The sequence below is a fragment of the Choloepus didactylus genome, chromosome 1, assembly GCF_015220235.1.
Source record: "Choloepus didactylus isolate mChoDid1 chromosome 1, mChoDid1.pri, whole genome shotgun sequence".
In the NCBI taxonomy this organism is placed as follows: domain Eukaryota; kingdom Metazoa; phylum Chordata; class Mammalia; order Pilosa; family Megalonychidae; genus Choloepus; species Choloepus didactylus.
This window is the reverse complement of record NC_051307.1, coordinates 240,407,308-240,430,925: the sequence shown is the minus strand read 5'-3', so window position 1 is coordinate 240,430,925 and position 23,618 is coordinate 240,407,308. Positions and strand designations below refer to the sequence as shown.

At 49.8% G+C, this 23,618-nt stretch overlaps 1 protein-coding gene across 8 annotated transcripts in view; it reads left to right on the top strand.

Annotated features, from left to right (window-relative positions):
* Window positions 1-23,618, top strand: part of ATP2B2 (ATPase plasma membrane Ca2+ transporting 2) — a 389,290-nt gene that overhangs the window by 76,372 nt on the left and 289,300 nt on the right. Inside the window, exon 1 of one of the 8 annotated variants that reach the window (XM_037801852.1) lies at window positions 7,207-7,346. The exons of the other annotated variants lie outside the window; for them this stretch is intronic. The gene's annotated coding sequence lies outside the window, so the exon portion shown is untranslated. Of the gene's footprint in view, window positions 1-7,206; window positions 7,347-23,618 lie in introns of those variants that run through there. 8 annotated transcript variants of the gene reach the window in all.

Sequence of the window (23,618 nt, the reverse complement as noted above, 5' to 3'; positions counted from 1 at the left end):
CCCCTTGCATCTATGCGCACACTAGCTAGTGCTGATTTTGAAACCCCCAGTTTGCAAATTATCTGACTGTACAATCAATACCCTCCCCACCTGGTTTCCCCTACTCCTACTACCCTCACCCCTCCAGTTTACCCTTCTTGTCACTGAAATCTCAGCAGTCGAGCATGGGACGAAAACCAAAGCTGTGGGTAGCAGTAGAGGAAGAGAGAAGCCGGAAAGTGGATCCGAAGGCTAAAGTTTGGGCATATTTCCTATGTGTGACTTCCCCCTGCCCAGTCCCCCAGGAGCCTATGTCTTTCCCCTTTAACTTTGGTGTTGCAGTTCTACCAAAATAGAAATGGAATTGGATTAGTAAATGTCCTTTTGAAATAAAGAGCAGTATTTCCGGGTGAGTTAGGTGGCTGTCAGTCATTCACACTTTAGTGACTTTTAATGCTGTCAGATTATTTTTCAATTATTATCTTACTGAGATCAGCCACACTGAGAGGTGTTTTAGGGGGCAGGGGGAGGGGATGGGAGGGACTTGAAAGGGGAAACCCTTGTGCAGAGGGGTCTGGCCCAGCCCCGGTGGGACCTGGGACAGAGTGAAGGCCTGAGAGCCTATGGAAGACCGTCCTGGGAGCTCAGTGACTTGAACTGAGCGGGCTCTGGGAACACTGAACTTGGCTCCTTTTTAAGGGTGAGGACTCTGTGGGCTAGCCTGCAACCCTCCCCACCATGGCGTCTCTGAGAAAGCTTGCCCTCAGCTCTAAAACATCATTTACAAACAACCATTTAGAGACGCAGCCTCTTTGCCCAGGGGCTTCCTGTGAGTTCTCTGGGACAAGCCAGCCAAGACCTGCCAGTTGCCTTGGACACTGGGGTGGGTGGGTGTGGAGCTGACCTCATTCATAGGAGGAGTAAGTAATTGTCTCTAGGGTGTTTGATGTGAGTGGAGCCTTCCCTATCCAATACCCATTCCCTCCAAAACACACACACATCTGTAATCCTTATTTGTGCCATACCTTGGGAGAGGATGAAGAAGAAACTTTGAAAGCTTCTTTAAAAATGTCTTGTCAAAATGTCATCTGTAGGTTAATAGTGGCCATTTGAACTTTATGTGTTTTCCAAATTTAAGGTAATAAGCATGTGTTACATTCGTTTTCTTTCCCCTCCCAAATGCTGTCTAGTGTGAGCTAGTAGCCCATGTACATTGTAGAAATTACCCGATCAGATTAGCCCCAGTAGGGCTTTTGGGAACGGGTCATAGAACTGGTAAATTTTAAGGAAAAAAGCAAAAGGGTGGTCCTAAGGAAGGATTGAGGAGCAGCCATAGGTGGACACGGCCCTTTCTTTGATTTTGCTCTGTCACGAGCTCAGGAGCCAATTCATGATCATTTTTGGAAACCAGTGGTGGACATGGGTTGTGACCTCCATTACAGTGTTGATCGCCTCAGGATGCAATTGCCCCTTCCCTCTCCACACCCTGGGTAGGGCCCTACGGAGTTCCCTGTGCATTTCCAGGGCTCAGCAAGGTGCTAAGTGGTGCGGGAACTGGCATTTGCTAAGTCCCGTGCACCGGCCAGGTACGATGCTAAGAGAGTAATGGGACTCTGCAGCTTCCATTCATCCTGAGGACAAGACAGAATGATAGGCCCATTGTGCAGGTGAGAAAACTGAGGCTCAGAGAGTGATGTGACTTGTCCAGGGTGAGAGGCAATATTCGAACCCAGGGCCACCTGCCTTGAAAGACCTTTGTTTTCCCTGTGACAGCAAACATCACGTTTTTAAAAGGTTGGCAGATAGAGAAAACAATTCCCTCACCATTTTACCTCCTTGTTGCCACAGGTGTGATCTGGATTCTGTTTGGGGGGGTTATTTTTCCTGCCTGCATTTATCTCTGACACAGTCATGTTATTGCTTCCTTCTTGGGCTTTCAAGGTGGTGAGTGTTTTCGTGGGTGCCTGTGGCCATGGGTGATTGTGACATAGTTCAGCATCCAGGGTGGTGGGCCAGGACCCCTTTCCACTCGTCCTCCCTGCTGCTCCTGCCTCCTCCCTGCCATGCACACCCAGCAAGATCATAAGGCAGAGCTGGACATCGGGACTGGATCTGGGAGAGCTCTGGGCGAGACCAGCCCCCGAAGACACCATCTCAGGGCAAGGTGGGATAAAGCTTAGGCCCTTGGTTCTTTGGAGTCTGGCACACCTAAATTTCCATCCTGACTCCTCCCTTCCAGACTTGGACAGGTGAGTGACTCGACCTTGCTGTGCCTCAGTTTCCTCATCTGTGCAATGGGTACTCAGTCCTCAGAGTGTTGTCAGTGCAGCCAAAGCACTTCCTTTCCGTCCCCTCCTAAGGAAACTGGCTCTTGCCTGAACGGCAACTTCATTTTACGCAGGGATGGGTGTCATTTTCTTGGGTTGACTGTGATCACATGGTCTGGGCTTCCTTTTTTCTTTTCTTTTTCTTTTGTTTGAAGATGTATAATGTTATGACATAGGCTCTGAGGAGCCCTTAAGATGTGTGGTCAAGAGCTGTTATACCCCGACAGTGACATAACTCACTAGAGAGTTCAAGAATTCAACAAGTTTCCTATTTCAAAGTGTAACCAGTAATTCCACTTCTAGGAAGTTTGCCCCAAGGAAATAATCCAGGATGTGTGCAAAGATTTATTTACCAGGATGTTTGTCACAGCCTTGTTTATATTGGTTAAAAATAGAAAACGGTGTGAGTGCCTGACAGCAGGGGGTTGGGGGCTCCACGGTGGCCCATGCAGACAGTGGAATATTCTGAACAGCCTTTGAAAATTATGACTGAGATGAATTTTTAATAGCGTAGGGGAAAATGTTCCTATTTCAGTGTTAAATGAAAAGGCAATTTGCCAAAATTAATCCTAACTGCATTAAAAAAAAAATAGAAAGAAACATAGGTAGGCAAAGTAGAAAGGAAAGAGAAAGAGAGAGACAGAGGGAAGATTGGAGAAACAGATACTGAAGTATGGTAGAGTAACAGGTGACTTATTTTATTTGTACTTCTCTGCATTTTCTTAATTTCCCACAGTGTAATTGTCACTGCTAATATAATTTTAAAGAGTACTTATGGTTATGAAAAAATTCTCTGGCCCCACCAATGTCAACGTGTGTGTGTGTGTGTATGTGTGTCCATTTTGCCAGTCAGCTGTATAAGAAAAATTATGTTAGCGCTTTTCATTCTAAAGTGTTCTTTTTCTCAAAACAAATTTTACCCAAAGCCAGTGTCAAAGTCATTTAGTCTTCTGTCTGTCCCTGGGAACTGTGGCTCTGAAAGAGCCAACTTCGAGGGCAGCGTGTGCTGTGCAGCCGTGGCCATCTATTTTGCATAGCACTGAGCTTGGAGCTGGGGTGGGAGTGGGGTGAGGGTGGGGGTATATATCACACCAGGGACGTGCGATGCAAACACCTACTTTCAAGCAGTGCACCTGGGTAAACTCATCTGTCCAGCAAGACTCAGAAACAAAAGTACAACCATTCCAGGCTGAACCCATCCAACCTCAAATTGGCTGCTCAAGGTCAGAGAAAAACAGTTCAGGATGCAAAAGTTAATTTTACTAAGAAACTCCCAAGCACTTCTATCTAGGAAAGAAGCAGGGAGTTGCCTATACCCAATTAAATAGTTAAAATAAGCTTCTGGCTGTTAAAACTCAAATTTAAAAAATAATTTTTCTTACAGGCAACTCACAAGTTGTTTTGATTTTAAAAATCAGTCACGGAGAGGAGGAAGAGGGCAAGCAGGTTGGATGTGGAAGGTGATGGTTGTTGAGTTTAGTAGAAGTAAAGGTGATTATGTTGGAGAGTGAAGAGAGCGAAAGCCACTGAGAGTGAGAGAGGCAGGGGAGCAGGGACTGGGGGAGGCACCTACTGACAGGGTTGGGACTCTAAGGTGGAAGGTAGTAGGGAGCCCCCACAGGTTCTTGAGCAAGGATGGACCAGAATAAAAACGGAAGCTAAGAGAGAGCGCAGCAGAGAATCTAGTTAGGAGGCCTTTGCAGATGTGCTAGGGATGAGAGTCTAGATATATATTCTAGAGGTGGAACTCCAAGGAAGATTTGAGAGATATTAGCACCTTTTCCGTTTTCTCAGCTTTGTTCATACGTTTTCCACTTCTCTCCCCCAATCTTGAAAACTCCTAAGCATCCTTCAAAACCCAATTCATGGAGCCCCTCCCAGGCAGTCACTCCTTTCCTCGGGCTCTCCCTTCTTTAGAACCTGGGCATATGGTGTTGCAGGGCTCTGTCTGTACCTTCTTCCATTGGCTACCAGACCTCTAGGCTGAGGAGCTGGTGCTCAGCAAGTGTCTGTAGGATGAGATTGATGACATGAGGGAAAATCAGTGATTGGATGTTAGCTGCATAGGTAGGTAGAGCAAAAGAGAGTCAAAAAATGATTCCAGGGTGAGTCTTCAATTTTTTAAAAATGATTAGGTTCCTAGTATGTGCCTGGTAATGGCGAGCTAGTGGAGGGTGGGCAAGGCAGACATGGCCTCTACCTTTGTGGCGTTTACACCCTAATGGAGAAAACCAGTAACAAAATAATAGCTATGATATGAAGAGTGTTAGGAAGTCCAATCTGTTATGGGAGCCTACCTGGAAGGAGAAGGGGTGGGATCCATATGGGCTTCCTTGAGGAAGTATGTTATTTAAGCTGAAAACTGAAGGATGGGTGAGCAAGTCCTAGATGATAGAGGATGGACCAAAATAAAGGTTAGGGGAAGGGAAGCTGAAATAAGGGGAAAGGGTGTTCCTGGCAAAGGGTGTGCATGGCCTGGGCAAAGGTCCTGAGATGAGTGAGAAGCATTGGAAACACAGAAGCTAATAGTGTCTCTGGAACACAGAGAGCAGGGGGGAAGTTGGTGGGAGAGCAGGTCGAAGATGAAAGCAGGGGATGACATCATAAGGCTACGGTTGTTATAGAGTTCGGACTTTATCGTAAGACCATGTGGAAACCCCTGGAGGAGTCTAGTTAGGGGATTGATGGGAACAGAGTTCTCCACCTACTGCTGTAGAATGAATAAATGGTCGGGAGCAGGAGTGGAAGAGGGGGCCCACTGGGAGGCTGGTGCAGTCATCCAGGCAAGAAAGGGTGGTGGCCTGGACCTGAGAGTGGCCACGGGGTGGTGGGAAGTGGACAGAATAGAAGATATCAGGATGTGGGCAGAAAGGAAGAGAGAGTCAAGGAAGACTTCCAGGGCAGCAAGTAGGACCATTTGCAGATACTTGGGGGTGACTTTGCCAAACTCTCACCCTGTACCGAGCTTGGACAGCCCAACCCCGGCCCCTTGGCGTGCATGGTTCTGATGACTCTAGCTGGTTGGCCAACATGGATGGGAAGGACCTTGGGGCCTGCCTCAAGGTCCCGAGAGGTGAAGAGGCCACCGGCTCCTGAAGTGTAGTGCCAGGGCCCAGGGTGAGGCCCAGGACTGTGCCCCAAATCTTGGAGTTTTTGAGGGAGCAGTTGATCGACTGAGCGAACATAGCCCCTTCTGAACGATAACTTGGTTCCAGCACTTTCCTCTGATTCAACAAAATCTCCCTCTCAGCACCTTTCCAGAGTCCACTTGGATTCCTAAAGTTCCACTTGGAACTGACTCTTTATTCCTTGCTCAAGTATTGTGGAAATGTCTGTCCTGGTAGATGTTAGCACATGAGTGACGCAAATGACACCTGATGGGCTCCCGCACACCCATCCCCTCATGGGATCCTCATGGCGACTCTGGGAGATGGGCTGTGAGGTGTTGCTGTTCTACCCATTCTACAGATAAGGAAGCTGAGGCTCAGAGAGAGGATGCCACTGGCCCAAGGTCACACAGCTGGGAAATAGGAGAAATGAGATTAAAACCCTAGTCTTGCAACTCCTCCAAAGCCCCGTGTATTTTTTCTTAATTGTCTTTTTGTCTTTAATCCCTCGGTAATTTTTTAAGTCAATGACCTGGCACTTTGTGCTTTTAGAGCATCTGTTTGCTATCTACCAACAAAGCATTTTTTCTCTCTCTCTCTCTTTAGCTCAAGCCGTTTAAACTGTACAGCCCTATTGTGATTCCTTCCACATCAGGGTAAATAAATCTTTATAGCAACCAACTGCAAAGCAAAAAGTTCTGTAAGGCACCATTTGTCTGATACCTTTTCCAGTGGCTGGATGGTTTTCTTCGTGGCACTTAATTATCCATTTGTTCAAGAAATATTTATTGAGTGAAGCCCTGGGAAGATAGCAGTGAATAAAACAGACATAGCCCCTGCCCTCAGGGAGCTGGCATTCTACTAGGAGGTGAACAATAAGCGTGTATACAAATACCTATATGATATGATTTAAGGAGTATCAAGAAGTAAAGGCCGGTGAGACGCTAGAGAGAGGAGGGTGTGGGGTGCAGTGGGGCCTCTGAGGGGACCTTTGGGAATGAGACCCAGGAAGAACATTCCAGAAAAAGGGAAAAGCAAAAGGCTGGGGAACACAGAAGGAGCCAGGATGGACAAAGGGACAGGGCAGGGGGGTGAAGGTAGGGGATGAAGTCAGATAAGGAGGTGCAGGGGCTGATCGTGAGGACTTTGTCTGAATTCCAGGTATGATGGGGGTCATGAAAGGGATGCAACCTAACAAGTAGAGTGACAGAACCTCCAGCCGCTGTTGGAGAATAAGCTGAGGGGCAGCCGTGCAGTGGCTGGAGCAGGGCGGTGGCTGGGAGCTGGGGAGAAGGGGCCACATTTGAGTAGATGAAGAGGGTGAGCCGAGTGGAGCTGCTCTTTCCTTGCTGGTGGGGTTGAAAGGAAGGAGAGGAATCAAGGATGACTCTCTCTCGGGGTGGACACTGGTGCCATTTACTAGGTCTTGCAGTACGATGGAGAGAAAACAGGTTCAGGAGGGGAAAATGGAGAGCTGTGTTTTGCACTCCCCATCTTGAACTTGGAGGCGTTCACGAAGCATCCAGATGGAGACGTAGAGTAGGAGTTGGATTTATGCATCTGACATCAGCATATAGATCATATTTAAAGCCACGGGGCCGGATGAGACCACCCGGGAAGTGAGTCAAGAGGAATAAAGAATGAGGACTGAGCCTGGAGGCATCCAGTGGTTAGGGTTTGAGTCGAGGAGGAGAAGCAAAGAAGACCGAGGAGTAGCAACCAGGTAGGAGGAAAACTGAGAGCGCGTGGGATCCCCAAGCAAGTGCTTCACACAGAGCAGAGAGCTGCAGTGTTAAAAGGCTGCCACCAGTCGAGGAGGAGGAGGACCCAGAAGCAGCCACTGATCTTGGCAAGATGGAGGCTGCGGTGAAGACCCTGAGCTGAGTGGCTGCCCAGGAGGGGAGGCGGCAAACAGCGCCTGGATGGGACCAAGGTGGGAACTGTCAGTGAAGAAGAAGCAGAGGCAGGTGGAAGAGACCCCAGCGGGGCTGTGGGACCTGGGGAGGGGCTAAGGTGGGAGCTACTGCTGGAGCTCAGTGGGGTGGGAGGAAAGGGATGGGGGGGCACTCGCTACAGGACAGGGTGTGGGTGCCACATGGGGGGTGACAGAAATGTAGAGCTGGGGGATCCCTTCTGATTGGGGGCCATCAGGGCAGGCGAAACAGCCACCACAACTGCTTTTATTGAGGTCTGCCTTCTCTGTGCCCGGGAACCTGCTGGGCTGTACAAATGCATCCTCTCATTCAGTCCTTGCAGTACTGCTCTCGGCCCCATTTCACAGGCAAGGACAGCAACGCCGAAAGAGGTTGAGTCACTTGTCCAAGGTCATGCGCTCTTATTGCCAGAGATTGAAGTTAATGCAGCCTGTAAAGGATTTTTCTGAGTGATGGTAGGTAGATAAGGAGAGAGGACAGGTTAAAATGAGAACTGAGACACAGAAAAAGCAAATGTGAGTTTGGGGAGCCCAGGACAGACCCGACTGGAGCAGCAGTGGGCCAGTTCCTAAATCCCATCTAATTCACCCAGGAGAGGGATCCAGTCTTCTTCTAGAGCATAGCTCTGCCCCATTCACCAGCAGTGTGGCCGCAGGCAGGTCCCTTAACTTTTTGGGGCTGCCTGCATCAAGCAAGGGAGAGCAACACCTTGTCATTACATCAGGGGTTGACGCAAGAGCTCTGGGGCCGGGCAGGACGGAGGCTGGATGACACAGAGGATGATGCTTTCCTGGAGAGGAGGAGGAAGGTGGGGAGAGCTGGGGGCTGGAGAGGCCAGAGTGGACCTGCACCCCCTGACTGCACCCTGGGCATCCCCTCTGACCCCCGCCATACATGCACGCCCAGAGCAGGCATGTAGTTCTGCTTCCAGCCTTCATCAGTCCTCATCTGTAAAATGGTCCCTGCCCACCCTCCCAGGGTGCATAAGAATGACCTAAAATAACTTCTGCAAGGAAAATGCACTTAGCAGGAATGCCAGGCTGAAGCCAGGAATCACGGGCACCATTTGGGAGTGGATGGGAACCATCAGCTGAAACAGACAAAGAATGGGGAGAGCGCCTTCTGAGGCTGGATGCAGCCACTGCTTGGTCCTGAAACAGCTTGGATGGTAGGTGGCACACCTGTGGGCCCTGGGTCCTCGCCTCCCACTTGTGACGTGGGAGCATCCTGCCCAGGCCAGGCTGCATGTCACCCATTGACAGGGACAGCAAGATGCTTACATAACCTGTGGCCGCTGAGCGAAGCTCTTCCTGTGTCCCCTCAGCAGCATGTGTGGCTCTGCCTGGCTTGACCTGGACGTATGTCCAGGCTGGCAGGGCCCTCTCCCGCCCCAGGCCTCCCATTTCACAGAGGTGTAGATTGAGGCCCAGAGAGTTGGCCCAGCATTCTCTTCGGCAGCGGTTACACTTCTTTCCGAAATACCTTTCTTTGTATATACCATGAAAGGGAAGGAGGAGGTGGGGAGGGGGGAGGAAGAGAGGGAGGGGGGAGAAAAAGAGATGGGGGAGGGGGTGAGGCCCCGGGAGCCAGCGGAATGTAGGGGGCGGAAGCAGGCCTTGGTTTGAAGGAGAATCGTACTAGGAACCCTGATTCCACCAAACAGGGCCTGCCATTTGGAGAGTGAACAAGGGCTACAATATTCTGTTTGGAACCTGTCAAGTCAGCCGCTTTCACCTGGAAGTCCGTTCCCCCACAATTTTGTTCCCTTCCTATGGTACATATGTTGGTGGTCTTCTCCCAGGTTGTGTGGAGAGGAGCATCTAGAAAGAGGAATGCACTTAGCGATACGGGCTGGAGGACATGATGTCCTGTTATAACTGTGCACATTTGGTTTTGAAAAGAGCTCCAGAAATCAGGCTGGGGGAGTGGTTTGAAGATGCCTGTGATCTAGAGGCAGGCACAAGTGAGTCTGGGGGTTGCCCGTTACCCTCTCTCACTCCTCTCCCCCTTGAAGCTGCTCCTGCACAGGGTCCAATCTCGAAAAGCCAGCGCCTGCACAGCTCTCCCTGCTGGCTCCCTCCCACCTTCCAAAAACCCTGGCTTGGGTGCTTCCTTGGCCATTTCCTGGCTGCGGGTCATATTTCACAGTTCTAGTTGTCTTTCATCTGCCTCTTTGGGGATTTGGGGAGGGGGTGCAGTCAGGAGCGAGGAATCCCTTCTCTTGCATAGCAGTCGTGGGCCGAGGGCGTGCAGCGAACCTGGAGCTCATTTGCCTTTGAGACCTCCACCACTTCTGAAAGGTGTGTGCATCATTCTCTTTGTTTCATATGCACGTAAACTGAGGCTCAGAGAGGCTAAGTGACTTGCCCTGCATGCCCCCCTTCCCCACTGAGTAGAGGGAGCTGGATGGACCCGTCCAGCCTGGGTCAGGCGGCTGCCCGCTGCTTGCCCAGTGTGCTGCCCATGATCTGGAGCTTGGGAGCAGCTTCCCGAGGCTGGTGCCCGATGTTGATCCTGACACGGCCCCTCAATTGGTTTTGCCGTCCCTCTCTCCTTCCCCTCCAGCATCTTTGCAAGCTTCCAGGCCTGCTCTCTTCAAATGCATTTCACCTTCCTGCTTTGGGACTTCTTTTGCCTCAAAGCTCTGGAACAGCCCCAGAGGGGCTGGATATGCCCCCAAATTGGGCCAACCCCCCAAAATTACTCAAGGGAATGAGAGGCTTCAGGAGTCCAGAGGACAGGACTGATGGGGCAGGGGCAGGGGCAGTCTTGTGCCCACTGATGTCAAGGAATGGGATCCATCAGACCCCCAAGGCTCAAGTCTGGAATGGCAGGCCAGAAAAAATGTAGAGAGACATCAGAAGGAAAAAGGTGGGGAGAGGGGCAAAGGACAAGAAAGGTCAGGGATGGTAGACTGAGTCACAGTTTTTTCCAGAGCTATAGGGGCTTTGAAAGCCACGGACAGACAGCTGGAGCTGTGCTGTGGCATCGGAACCACAGTGTGGTGGGGGCCAAGGAAGAGAGAGAGAGAGGGAGAGGGAGGGTTCCAGGGCTGAGGAGTGACCCAGCATTGTAGGGTCATTCAGGGTCAGGGGAAACAGCCTGCACACCTGGGTATACACCAAAGTCACCACAGTGTCCTATCCCCTTAGGATGACAGTGGAGGTTCACATCATCAGCCCTGGGTCGTGGAAAGATGCTTAAGTTACAAGGAGGGTTTGCTGCATTGCTGTGGGCTTTAAACCCGTTCCCATTAGAGCAAATCAAATCAGAAAACAGGTAGGCAGAAGAGCTGGCTCTGAGAGGGTTAACTTTCACTTATCTGGAGCCCCCCACCCAACCACCCATGTTTGTCAGGACCTTCCCCTCACCCCATCCAGTGTCCGGTGGCATCTCTGCACTTGCAAATGGTTTCCTGTCCACCCCCACCCCCACCACCCACTGACAGCCCTCCCTTAGATGTTTTTCTTTAATTTTCTATTTCTTTTTACGCACACTTGGAAAGCTCCCGGCTTCAGCCAGGTGTGTGAAGGAGGCTTGTGGTGGCAGGACTGATCGATGCCCAAAGTCTCCTTGCGGCTGCCAGAGCCGCAGTCCTGAGTGGGGGCGGCTGTGGGCTCTGCAGCTACAGCTCTGTCAGCCCCTGCTGCAAGCAGCCAGAGCCCCAGGCAGTCCTTGCCCTGCAGCTCCTGCAGCCCCTTGGCTGGGAGCCCCGGGCACAGGAGCCACCTGCTCTGCGGGCTGGAGCTGGAAAGTAAATGAGGAGCGGAGGGAGCTGCAGACCCATGGAGGCTGGGATGGAGCCATGGGCTCCAGGACTTCTAGAAAAACAAAGCAGATAAAGCTGTCGGTGTCAGAGCTGTTGCTGCTGAGAATGAAGGAGGAAATGGCTCAAGAGCTCATTCCTGGAGATTCTGGGAAGCAGCAGCAGGACTTGGCTCTGCCTAAACTTGAGGTGGCCCAGAATTCTGGGGAAGGAAGGTTGCTGTTGGACTGCACCCAAAGCCAGACAGTTATAGGACTTCCCTGAAGGACCATACCTCCTTCCCTCATTCTTTGCCAGATGTTTATTAAGGGCCTTGCATATGCCAGGCTCTCTGCTAGTCATGTGGATATTCAAGGACCTAGAATAGGGCCTCTACCCAGAAGTGTCCCCTGTCTTGCCAGGGGGATGGTTCTTTAAATAACTGTGGTGCCATGTGATGTATGACGGGAAGGTCTGCCCAGGGAAGGAAGAAACCGGCTGGGCTTCAGGGTCCTAGAGAGGGTTGAACAGGGGAGGAGCCATTTGTGTTGGGTCTTGAAGGATGAGTAGGAGTTCTTCAGGGGACAAAAGGCAGCTAGGTCTTTATGAGTGACTGCAAAGAGGGTTGGACATACAAAATATGATAGTGCATGGTGACAATCTCAGCAGGCCTGAACAGAGGTGCCAAAAATGAGCAGGGAAGACTGATGGAACCACATCCCAAACGGCCTCAAAGTCCAGATGAAAGGGTTTGGCTCAAGTCTGGCCATCCTGAGCTAGAGGTGCCAGTGGGACATCACTTCAAGGCATCATTCAGTCAGACAGGCTCCTCAGTCCCTTATCCCAGCAAGCTCAATGCTAAAGTTCCTGGAGATGCTGAGTCAATGCTAAACTGACCACCTCCGCATCCTCCAAATCCCTAGCATCTCCACATGTGGAACTGAATTTTATGGTACCAGCCATCATTCACCCAAGGTCTTACCCAGCACCTACTGTATGCTTGGCCCAATCCTCACTGCTTGGAAGTAAATAATACTGGTGCAGGCATGCAAGAGGGGTGCCATGTCCCCACCGAGGGCTGATTTTCCACGTATTGAATGGGACTGCTGCAGAGCAGGTTGGCGGTGCAGAGATTGAGATTGGGCATCTAGAATAGCCTTGTGTCCTGGCTAAGTGCCAGCAGACCCTGGACGGGTGAGGTGGGGGTGGGGCAGCTGGAGACTGGCTAGCCGAGCTTGAGCTCTGCCCACCACTGACCCCTCCCCAGGGAGTCAGGGGACCCCTCCTCCCCCCTCACTTGGCTTTGGAAAAGACCTCAGGATTTAGAAGTAGAGATGCCGGGGAGAGGATTTTTATAAGGTGAGAGGACCCAGGGTCAATGGAGGGAGAGGAGAAGAGGGGTTCCAGAGGAGTCAAATCCAACATGGGAGACTGTGGGAGAGGGGAGACCAGGGTGCCTCCTGGCTTAGCGATAAGGGTTATGGGTGACCCAGGGGTGCTTCTCTCTGCGTGGGGGATCTGGGAGGAGAAGTATGCTGGGGGCCATGGGGTCAGGCCAGGAAGGATGATGAGTGTGGTTTGGATCATGTTAAGTTGAGATGCCCATGGGATGTCCAAGCGAAGATGTGCTACCCGGGCAGACGTGCGGCTGTCAGAAAAGGGCTGAAAATATGATATGTACCCTGCCATGTTACCCACTCTCCTTGTAGATGCTCTGTGGCCTGAGAGTTGAGAAGTTTATTTCTTGGGTTTGGGTGTTATTCCTAGAAAGGCTGATGGGGGTATTTGAGATGAAGAGGGAGGAGAAGATGGATTGGTACTTAATGCCAAAACAAAGATCTGTGACCACTGCAGCTTGGATTGCATTCCTTCCTGCTCCCACTTTACCGCCCACCCCTGGCCCCCTGATTTGGACAGCTTGGGGAGGGAGGAAGGCAGAGAACACATGGGTTACCCAGCCCCATGGCTACCACATCAGTAACATCTCATTCCCAGAAGCCAGTCTCCTAGCTCTGTTCCCCTAAACTTGCAGTAGGATTTTACCTGTGCTCCAGAGAAGAAAAGGGTTTGCTAAGCAGATTGATGGTTTAACAAGCCCACTTAGGAGCACAGGCTTTTAGCAGCATCATTTGCATTCCAACAATGAGTGTACAAATTATAAATGACTTCTTATCCATTTTTAAAGCTGTTTTATGGCTCCTGATCTGCTGTCAAGAGTGTCACCGAACACACCAAGGACACTCACAGCGACACAGCGATTCCTTTAAAAAGAAACCAGTTTATTAGAGAACCAGCATCTATGGAGCATCTGCCAAATGCCAGGCTCTGGGCTCGGCATTTTAGAGGCATCAGCTCATTTAAGCCTCGCAATGGTCCCTGGTCCCCAGGGGTGTGGGATTGCTGTCATTTTCCAGTGGGGAAAAGGAATCCATTCCCAAAGGAGGTGAGCGGCTGGTCTCGACTCACTCAGTTCAAGACAGAGTCAGGACTGGAATCCAGGGCTGGATGCAAAGCCAGTCTTCTTTCTAACACATCTCACAGTGGTTTTGCACTAATTCAGGTTTCCACCCTCAGCTACAGCAAGGACAATCTAAAATGGAAATTCCAAGGGGAGCAGCAGGGAAGAGGGAAGAAGAGGGAGACAGGGAGCTGAGAAGTCAAGAAAAAAGGAGCAAAGTTCGGAAAGAGGAGAAATGAAATGGCCCAGAAAATGGAGAAGGAGGGAGGCTGTGAGGGGCAGGACCAAGTGTGGCCTGGTTCAGGTCCCATCTTTGCCACTAGTTGTTTTCCCTCTCTGGGCCTCAGTTTCCCTATCTACAAAGGATGGAGTCTGTACTAGATAGCCGCTCTTCCCCAACTCCAGCCACTTGTGTTTCACCCTGTCTGTAAACCACCCCTGCCATTATCCATTTATTCTTGCTTTAATCACATCCCCATTTTGCTTGATTACATTATTTTTAAAATAAGCGTTATTATGCAACTTACATGGCATATTATATCACTTGTCATAAATAGAAGCTAACCATCAAAATAAATACAAAGAAATAAATAATGATGTGATTAAATTCTACCTCGGTACTGTGGCCCAGGTCTGCTCTGTCTCTCAGTTAGAAGAAGTGGAGATGGGGGGGGGAGTGTCAACAAATGCTGGGGGCAGTGGGAGGCGGGGAGCATTAAACACAAAATTGGCACTAAACTGAGCCTTTTCTCCTTAAGGTAACTAGCAGGAGTAAAAGGCAGAAGGGATCCCCATTCCGTGCTCTGGATCAGCCTCTTTGGTGCTTTCCCCAGATCACCTCTGAGTCTCATGGTCTGGAGCATGCTCCTGCAAGAACGGGGCAAGGGGCTCCTCTTGAATCTCTTCCAGCACTGACGGCCGGAGAGTCTGGGAGGGTCTGGAGGCTTGAGAAGTCCATGAGAGGAGGGCAAAGGAGACCATGGCGTGTGTGAGCTCGCAGGGCAGGCCCCCACCTTCTGTGAGCAAACGAAGGCCATGAAAAGGTTTTGCAGTGCTGTCTCCCTCCTGGGGACGGTAGAGAGAGGCAGAGACCAGGGTAGGGGTAAAATGAAAGCCATGGGGGCTCAGAGGGGGCTTCAACTGGGAGAGCTGCTCGAGCTTCAGTTTCCTCGTCTTTGTGGTGGGAGGAAGGGAGAGAACATCTCAAAAGTCCTCCTCACTGCTGGGCCTCCAGTTTTCTCTGGGTCACCTTCAGGCTGGGACAGTCTGTAATCCCTTTAATCCCATATTAATGAATTATGTGCCAAAGAGCAGGCTTAGTTGGGGGGAAATGAGGAAAAATAAGCAAGCTCCCCTCCCTCTGTTGGAGGGTCAGGAGGGGGCACCATGGCTGGAGGGGAGCTCGGGGGATGGCTCCCGGTGGGGTCAGCCCTGGCTTCCTTGCAAGTGGTGGGAACCCACTGAGAGTCCTGTTAGGTTCGCCATCAACCTTGGGCTCCAATCTGTTGGGGCTCTGCCCAAGTTCTGGGGTTGGAGGGGACCTCCACGGTATTCCTTGGGGTGACTCCGCTCCCTGCTGTCTTATACGTGAGCCTGTAGGGGACCTTCCCTGCTTGGCTGTGGCCTTAATGAGGAGGGAGCAGAGGAGCAGAGCCAGATTTATTCTGAAGGAACAAGAGTGGCCAGGGAATGTTTGATGGAAAGGCTCTTAGATCAGAGACCTTCTAGTTCCTTGTTACTCTACAAGGGATGCAAATTATGACCTTCATTTTACAGATGAGGAAACTGAGGCCCAGAGAGGAGAGGGCCACACAGCCAGCCTGGAACAGAGCCAGGCTGAAACCCATGCTCCCTCACCCCTGGCCCAGGCCTTAATCCTCCACGTGATTCCTGTCCCCAGCAGGGTCCTTGTCTTCAGAGCCTGCCTCGGGCCTGGCCAGGTGGATGTCCTCTGTCTTACAGGCCTCAGGGGCAGTGTTCCACCCACCTCCACTCATCTCTGTGCCACTTCTGGGTGTTCTGGAAGTGTCCTGGCTCACACTTGGCTCTGATCAATGCCTTTGGGGACACTTGTCCCTTTTCTGTTCTGAGATTGTGGCTACTCCCCTTGCCCTTTGCCAAAACAAAACATAGATTCTCTTCCATCTTCCAGTATTCTTAAAGGATCTTACCTAGGCAAGGCCCTCCTAGGGCCTTGGGTCCCTCCTCTTGCAAAGCAGCTGGCTTTTTCAGGCTCAGAGTCTTTCTAGGTTTTGGGACCTGGGGATGCTGGTTTAATGCAGGGCAGAGGGTCCTTAATGACTGGTGATGAGCCACTCTGCAGACCCAGCCTCTTTCTCCCTGCCCCTAACACTTCCTCTGGTCTTCTCCATCCATTTCCCATGGTCCCCCCATCTTTCCAGGCCCTTCCTACCAGACCCCTCCCCTCCATGTCCCCACCACCCCTCTGCAGGGTGGGGAAAGTTGGTTTTATGGTAAGCAAGGTGCACAGTCCCCAGGTACCCTGGGACAATTGCCTGCAGGCCCTCCAAGGCCGCGGGCCAAGCCGGAGTTGGCATAGTGCCAGCCAGGGGCAGGGATGGGGCCACAGCTCCTGGTGATTGGGACCAAAACACCAACTCTGTCTGGAGTTTGAAACCAGAGGCTCGTGAGTAAATCCACGGCTGACGCCTGTGAGGGGAGCCGGTTCCCAGGCACCATGAAAGGGCCTTTTGTTTTACGCTCTGGTTCCTGGGTGAGCTGTGATTCCATTTTAATTAAATGTGCAGCAGCTGGGGGCCGCGCCAATCCCCTGGCTCTGGGGCCCAGGTGAGGTGAGACGGAGGGGCGGGCTAGGGTCCCATAGTGGGCAGGTGTGTGTGGCCCTCTCCCAGCCAGAAAATTGGGAGCAAGAGGTGGGTGAAGAACCTGGGGAAGTAGTTAAGGCACCAGGTCAGCAGCTGGTTAATGTTCAGTGTAGAGGAACTCACCCTGCGGGATGCCAGCTTTCCTTGGGCTTCCGGTGAACAGCACCTTTGGGGACAGACTTAGGAAATTAAAACTGATGGGAGGAGAGAGATTTTCTGATTTTCCACAGGCCCAGCAGGGGGTACACGGAGGAGATGATGGAGGGTGGGCTAGGCTAGGGGTGGGGAGGGGAGCTTTTCTACTCACTCCCCATGAGCCCCTCTGCTCTCTGATGCCTTATTCTATGCCTACTCCATGCTGGTTTCTTGCACAGAAAGCTTCCAGTGCTCAACACGGCAGTGCAGACAAAACTCTGAATCAAGAGGCCAGGGAAAACTCAGCCCAGCTGACCCACTCTATCTTGCCCTTGATCTCGTGTCACCTCCAGCCCAATGTCCCTTTCACTGAAAAGCCCCCTGGAATCCCAGATTATTCCCCTATAACCCCACGCTCCGTGTTACTCATCACTTTCAAATTACCTTATTTGTTTGTTTGAATGCTTGGGAGCAAAGACTCCACCTAAAAAGGTGACATCATTTCACTAGTGCAAAAGTCCCTGGTGAACTCATGATTTGGGGGGCTCATCCAGTCAGCAGAGGCCCCTGAGCCCATGCCCTGCTCTGTGCCAGGCCCCGGACTGGGTAAGTGCTAGGCGTACAGAGATGAAGCCAGCACATGCCTGCCCTCAAGCCGCTCTCAGACCAGGGGGATGATTGACAGGTAATCATAGTTTAGTGGGAAAAGGCTGTAATGGAGGACCAGAGAGGGTCCAGACATGGGATGGGTGGGTGGGGGCTTCCTGGAGAAGAGGACAATGGATGGAGTACCCAGGAAGGTGAGGCCAGTTATGGGGACCAATGGTAAGGAACGGTGGGAGCTCAGGTGGAGACTGGGGAAAGGAGAGTGGGGAGACACTGCTGGAGGGTAAGTAAGGACCCCTCTTTAAACAGCTTCAAATGCCACACTCAGGCTCCAGACTTGCCCCGAAGGCAGTAGGGAGCCACTGAAGGTTATTCAGCAGGAGCATGGCACTATCAGAGGTATGTTTTAGAAAGACTCCTCAGGTAGCAGCCTGGAGTGGGGGCCGAGGCCCCAAGGGTTCAGGGCCTACCTTCTCTCCTCTTGGGGAAATGGAATATGATCCTGGGCCCCTCTGAGGATGACTATTCATGCATGCCCCTGCAGAGGGCCCCATGGCAGTAACACAGGAGCAGAGGGGATCGCTTACCTGTTGTTATAAGATACCCTTTCCCCTGAAGGGGATAAACAACCTTTTAGATTGGTGGCTAAGAGAGCAAAAATTGCATCAGCATCCTCAGTGTGTTCTCCAGGCCTCACATTGCAGCTCCTCACCCCTGCTTGGTTCATTCGAGCACTAAGGAGCCACCTTGGAAGGGCCCATCCTGTTGGCTAAATGCATGTTGTACAGTCAATCAACAAACACTTATTTAGTGCAGACCCAGGTACTTGTTTGTTTGTTTACTGGTTTTTAATCCAACTGCAGATCCTCTGGGGTGGGGCAGATTACAGGAGCAAAATCTCAGTGGTGAGAATGGGTGTGACATAAATTGAGGAGAAGGCTAAGGATCTTTTATTTAAAATCCCTCCACCCCTCAAGTGGAAGTTCTTTTCTTCTCAAGAGGCTGAACAGTTGGGAGGCAAAGAAACCATTTCTTTGTGTTGCTCATCATTTTTGTCATTGAAGAACATACCACTTGTGGCATTAGGTTAACTCCTTTACATGTGTCACTTTTCTGTATGAAAGTAAGTCTTGTCATTACTTCCATTTCATAGCTGAGTAAACTGAAACATAGAGAGGTTAAGTCACTTGTTCAAGGTGTCACAGCTTGGAAGCAGGTTAACTGGGATTTGAACCCAGGGAGTCTGGCCCCATAAATCCTGTTTGTATCCACTCTAGCGATGCTGTATCCTTTACATACCTCTGCAGCTAGCTTAGTTCACCCCAAATCATGCTGGAGGTACCTCTTTGAGAGGCGTTTCTGGAATGCACAACTAAGAGGATCCTATCGCTTCCCTGAATTCCAGGGAGGCCTATGCATTCTCAGGGTTCTCCTTCCTTGGTTGTCTTATCACTTTATCACTTCATTTCCCTTAGTGTCTGCCTTCAGGCAGAAACTGTGATTCCATACACCTCACACAGTAGCCCAGCCTGGAGCCTAACCCAGGTCCAGTTGTAACCCACCCCCACCCCCCCCACCCCCCCACCCCCGCCAATGTGTAATGTTCATTATATGCAAGTCCTTTTCCCATTTAATCCTCACCATGACGTTCTGAGGGTTGGTGGCCTGAGGGCCATTTGAGGAAAGAGGCGACCAAGACTCAAAGACTTGACAACAGTGGTGATAATAAAAATTGCAGCAGCTAAAATTTATATAGAGCCTACTTATAGGCAGTAGATATATTTATTTTTATTCCCTTTTAGCAGATGGGGAAACTGAGGCACAGAGCTCACAGAGCGGGGGCAATTGGCAAATATTTGTGGATGATTTGATTGTTCTTTAGTAACCCCTATGTTGGTGGCTGCTGCTTTCTTTTCTTCTCATCGTAGTCTCGCTCTACCCAAATCCTGCATGCTGAGTGGGCTGGTTACAGGTGCTGACAGTTCCCTGCGATGGTGTGTGTGGCTGTGTGTGTGTCTGTGTTCCTGTGGTGTGGTCTGAGTGTGTGTGTCTGGGGTAGGTGGTGTGGTCTGTGTGTGTGATTGCCTGTGGTGTGGTCTGTGTGTGTGTGCAACTGTGATGTAGCCTGTGTATATCTGTGTTCCTGTGGTATGGTCTGAGTGTGTGTGTGTGTAGTGTAGTGTGGTCTGTGTGTTTCTGTGCCTGTGCCGGTTTGCTGAGAATTCTTTGTGCAGAGGTGTGGTTAGGGGAAGCCAAGCACGTCAGAGCCCTCTCTGACTCACTGCAGCCTTCTTCAATTGGGAATGAGGTTTTTTTAGGCTGTGCGTTTCTCCATTCTCCTGGGCTTCTGCTGGCAGCAGTCCATAGAGTTTTTCGTCTTAAGGGACAGAGAGAAGTGGCCCTTCAGAATGAAGTTTCCCTCTTTGGGAAACTGGCTTTCTTTTGAAACTAAGCCAGGTAGAAACAGCAGCCAAGGAATTTGCAATCCTGTCTGGATTTGTTTCTTTATTGTTTTTTTTTTTTTTTTTCTTCTTTGAAGAAATATGGGCTCTTTTGATTGCTACTTGAGTGGCTCTTAACCATTCTAAAGTGATAGCCTCTCCCTCTACAACTGATATGGGCTCATTAAGAAGAAAACTTTAAGATCTTTGTTTTCAGAGCTGTGCCCTCTCCCTTGAGGTAATCAGAGACAATTTGAAGACCTGCAAAATCTAAATCTGTGGTCACAGCATAGGACAGATCATTACGTTTATTCCCTTGGCATGATGCTGGATCTGTGGTTCTGGTCAGACCAGCAAGGCCCCTGCCCTCATGGAGTGTAGATTCTAAACAGGAGAGAAAGACCCTGTGCAAACAAATCAAGCCTATCATTTCAGATAGGGGTAAATGCCAGGAAGGCTATGGAACAGGATGAGGTAATAGAATGATAAGAGATGACTCAGCTCAGGTAGTCAAGGAGGGCTTCTTGGAAGAGGGGACCATGGAGCTGAGAGCTGAGTGACAAGCAGGCACCTGTGTAAAGATCTGAGGGAGACAGCAGTAGGAGACGAGGTCAGAGAGCTGGGCAGGGGCCAGCTCACATAGGTCCTTGCATGCCACAGAAAGCAGTTTGAATTTTATTCTGTTAAGCAGACTGTTTCCTATTGATTAATAAATGATATTTGGATCCAGGATTATGGTTATGTTTAGTGTTCTGCTCTCAAAACAGAACTTTCAAGCATCAGGTAAACATAATTTTGATGAACATCCAATTCTTAATGGAGGACAATGGAGTCTTTTTAAATGACTCATGGTGACTTGGTGTCATAATCACCAGGGTTCAAGTTTCAGCTCTGAGGTTTCCTAGCTAGTGTGACCTTGGGCAGGTCATCTAATATTTCTGAGCCTCTGTTTTCTTAGCTACACGAGTGGGATAATGCTTTACTTGCAGTACCATCATGAAGATGGGCAGTGATAATGCCACATAGATGTATTTTATAAACTGCCACATGGTATGCAGTTATTACATAATTGTGTATTATTCCATTGAGAACTCTCTTCTAAGGTACACCTACTAATTAGGATCCTATATCGTGCCTAGAGCAGGAGATACTCACTAGAGACCTTTAAAAAAGGTTTTGAAAACCTTTAAAAAAGGTCTGCCTGTCCCTGGGAGGACAGGCAGATATCTAAGACCTCCAGCATGCCTCCTTTCCCAAAGTGCCCCCAGACACCTGGCAGTGGCCTATATAACTAAAGATTCTCTTAGTGCCAGACATTAATAACTTCCTGGTTGGGGCGGGCAGGACATGTCCAGGCTGGGCCTATGAGAGCCTTGGAATGCGCTGAGGTCAGCGTCCTTTAGCCAATCAGAACGGAGGTGCTTGGAGCTCTCCAGGGTCCTGACCGGCCAGGGACTCCCAGGACTCTGCAGTCGTCTTGTTAGTATAGCTCGGTCTCGGATTGCATTGTGGTTGCTTGTGATTGCCACATCTGGACCGCAGAAGTGTATCTGGAAGGAAGAACCACATTTGGGAACAGACAAACTTGGATTAAAACCTCTTACCAGCTGGTGATCGTAATCACTTATGCCTCCATTTCCTCATCTATAAAATGGGAATGATGATAATACCTATTTCTTCTTGGCTGTGTGGCTTAATGAGCTAAAGCATTGAAAGAACCTAGTGCAATGCCAGGCAAATGCAGTTGCTCATTAAATATATGTGTCTCTACCCAGGCAGTGAACTTCAGAGAAAGGCTATTCTTGGCCAGCGTAGTGGTTTTAAGAGCATGGACTTTGGGGTCCCTCAGTCTTAGTTCAGATTCCAGCTCTGTCTCTTCCTGGCTGTGTGAGTGACATAATCACCCTAAGTCTCAGTTTCCTCACCTGTAAAATGAAGCTAATACTATATCTTTAATAGGGTGAAATAGCTAGCATTTAGTAAGTGTTCAATAAAAATTGATGGATTTGGATTAAATTTTTAGGTGACTTGAGTTCCTTTTCTTTTTAAAGTAGAATTGAATTTGAAATCCATCTCTAACCTGAAAACAAGTTTATGACACTTAAAGGTGGGAAAACAGTAAATGGAAGCAAATGGGCATGTTCCAGGGTGATGGAGTGAAATTAAATGAAAACTGACTTGTGTTTGAGTTGAACAGATAGAACCACCATGGGAACATCAGCACTTTTGGGTGGAATCCAAGGCACATGCTATTGGTGTTTGATGGTCTAGACCCTAAGTAAAAGATCAGGGGGACTTATGTATTCTCAGAAGAGACAGGGCACTGGGGGTGTAGGAAGAAAAATGTCTGTGAGGTGTGTTATTCACATTTCCACATTCACAGGGAAAGCAGAACAAAACTATGGGTCATTGAGTGCCTGAGACTTTCCCAACAGTAAAGCACTCAGCTGGGATGGGCAGAGTTCCTATGGGCAGAGAAAAAAGGTCTTGGGTGAGAGAATCACCCAGGATTGACTTCCAATGCCTACCCTGCCACTTAGCTGGGTGACTTTACTTTTAACTTTTAGTTACGGAGGATTTCAAACTGATAAAAAAATAGAATGGTATGATAAACCCTGATGTACCGATCCCCTAGCCTTAATAATGATGACCCATTGGCCAATCTTGTTTCGTCTCTCCCCCATCTGCTTCCCTCCCTCCTGTATAGAGTGAAGCAAATCAGCCTGGTGACATTAACATGTCATGTCACCTCTCAGAACCTCAGTTTTCTAAGCTAAAAAGCAAAGATGATATTAATACCAAAAGCAAGGGTGACTGGGGAGATGAAAGAGAGAGAAGGATAAAGTCCCTGACAGTGGTTGTTCCTAGCATCTATAGGTTACCTTTTCTCTCCAACCTCCCATCTAGTTGAGCCCTGGCTCAGTGCAGACTTGGGTGTTTGGCTCTCTGAGCTGTGTCTTGCTCAGATTGAACCTCTGCATGTAGACCCACCTTCTGGCACTTGAACCCCCTTATTCTTGTAATCCCTCACCTTTCAGTATCTGGACTCAATTCCTCTCATCTGCCCTAACCCATGCATGATGAAGATGCTATGGAATTTAAAGTCAGGAAATACGGTTTCAACCACAGTCGTTAAGTGGCCTTCCCCAGTGCAGGCATCAGCTTCCGCCTCTGGAATAATAACAACTTCATGTTATAAAGTTCTTTGCAAAATTTAAGCTATTGGAACTGCTGCAATGCCTGAAATCCTGCTGTGCATACCCTCTGGAGTAAGCATTGTAAGAGAGTATTGTAGTCATCAAGGAAAACCAAGAAATGGAGCAATAGGAGGAGCTTGAGATCAAGAGAGGATGTGTTTATAGGTGGGGAGAGATCACAGATATTTGGAAGCTGATGGCAATATTCCAGTAGAGAGGGAACAAAAGAGAAGATTAAGGAGAGAAGGAAGAAGGGGTAACCACTGGATTGAGCTCTTCTGTGAGGCTTGACTATCAGTGGGCTTCAGGTCACGAGGCCTTGATGGTAAGCTCAAGTGTTTGAACCTTATCCTGAAATCCATGGGGAGCCATTGAATGTTTCTGAGCAGGGGTTGACATGGTCATGCCTGTTGTATGGGGGCAGATTGGTGGAGACAAGACTGCTTGAGGAGACCAGTTGAGGGGGATTTTGGAATATGCAAGTGAGGGGGGCTATGACTGTTCCTGACCAAATCCTCAGTGCCTGGCATAGAATAGGGAAGGAGTGCCTGCCAAGGAATGTGCATGCATGGTGGGATGTGCAGGACAGGTCTCCTTCTCAGAAGGGTGAATTGACTTGGGAGTCACCAGCACTGAGACCGTGTTGTCCATGGGAGGACATAGAATTGCCTGGGTAAAGTGCATGTAGACCAGGGGTTATAAATTCACATGCCCACAGGGATCAGGCAGGTCACATAAATCAGAGAAGGGGGTGGGGTGTGATACAATAGGGAGTGGTGGGGACTGTGGCAAAATACTATAGGCACAGGCCCCATCTGAAGATCTCAGCAGCAACTCAGCCCC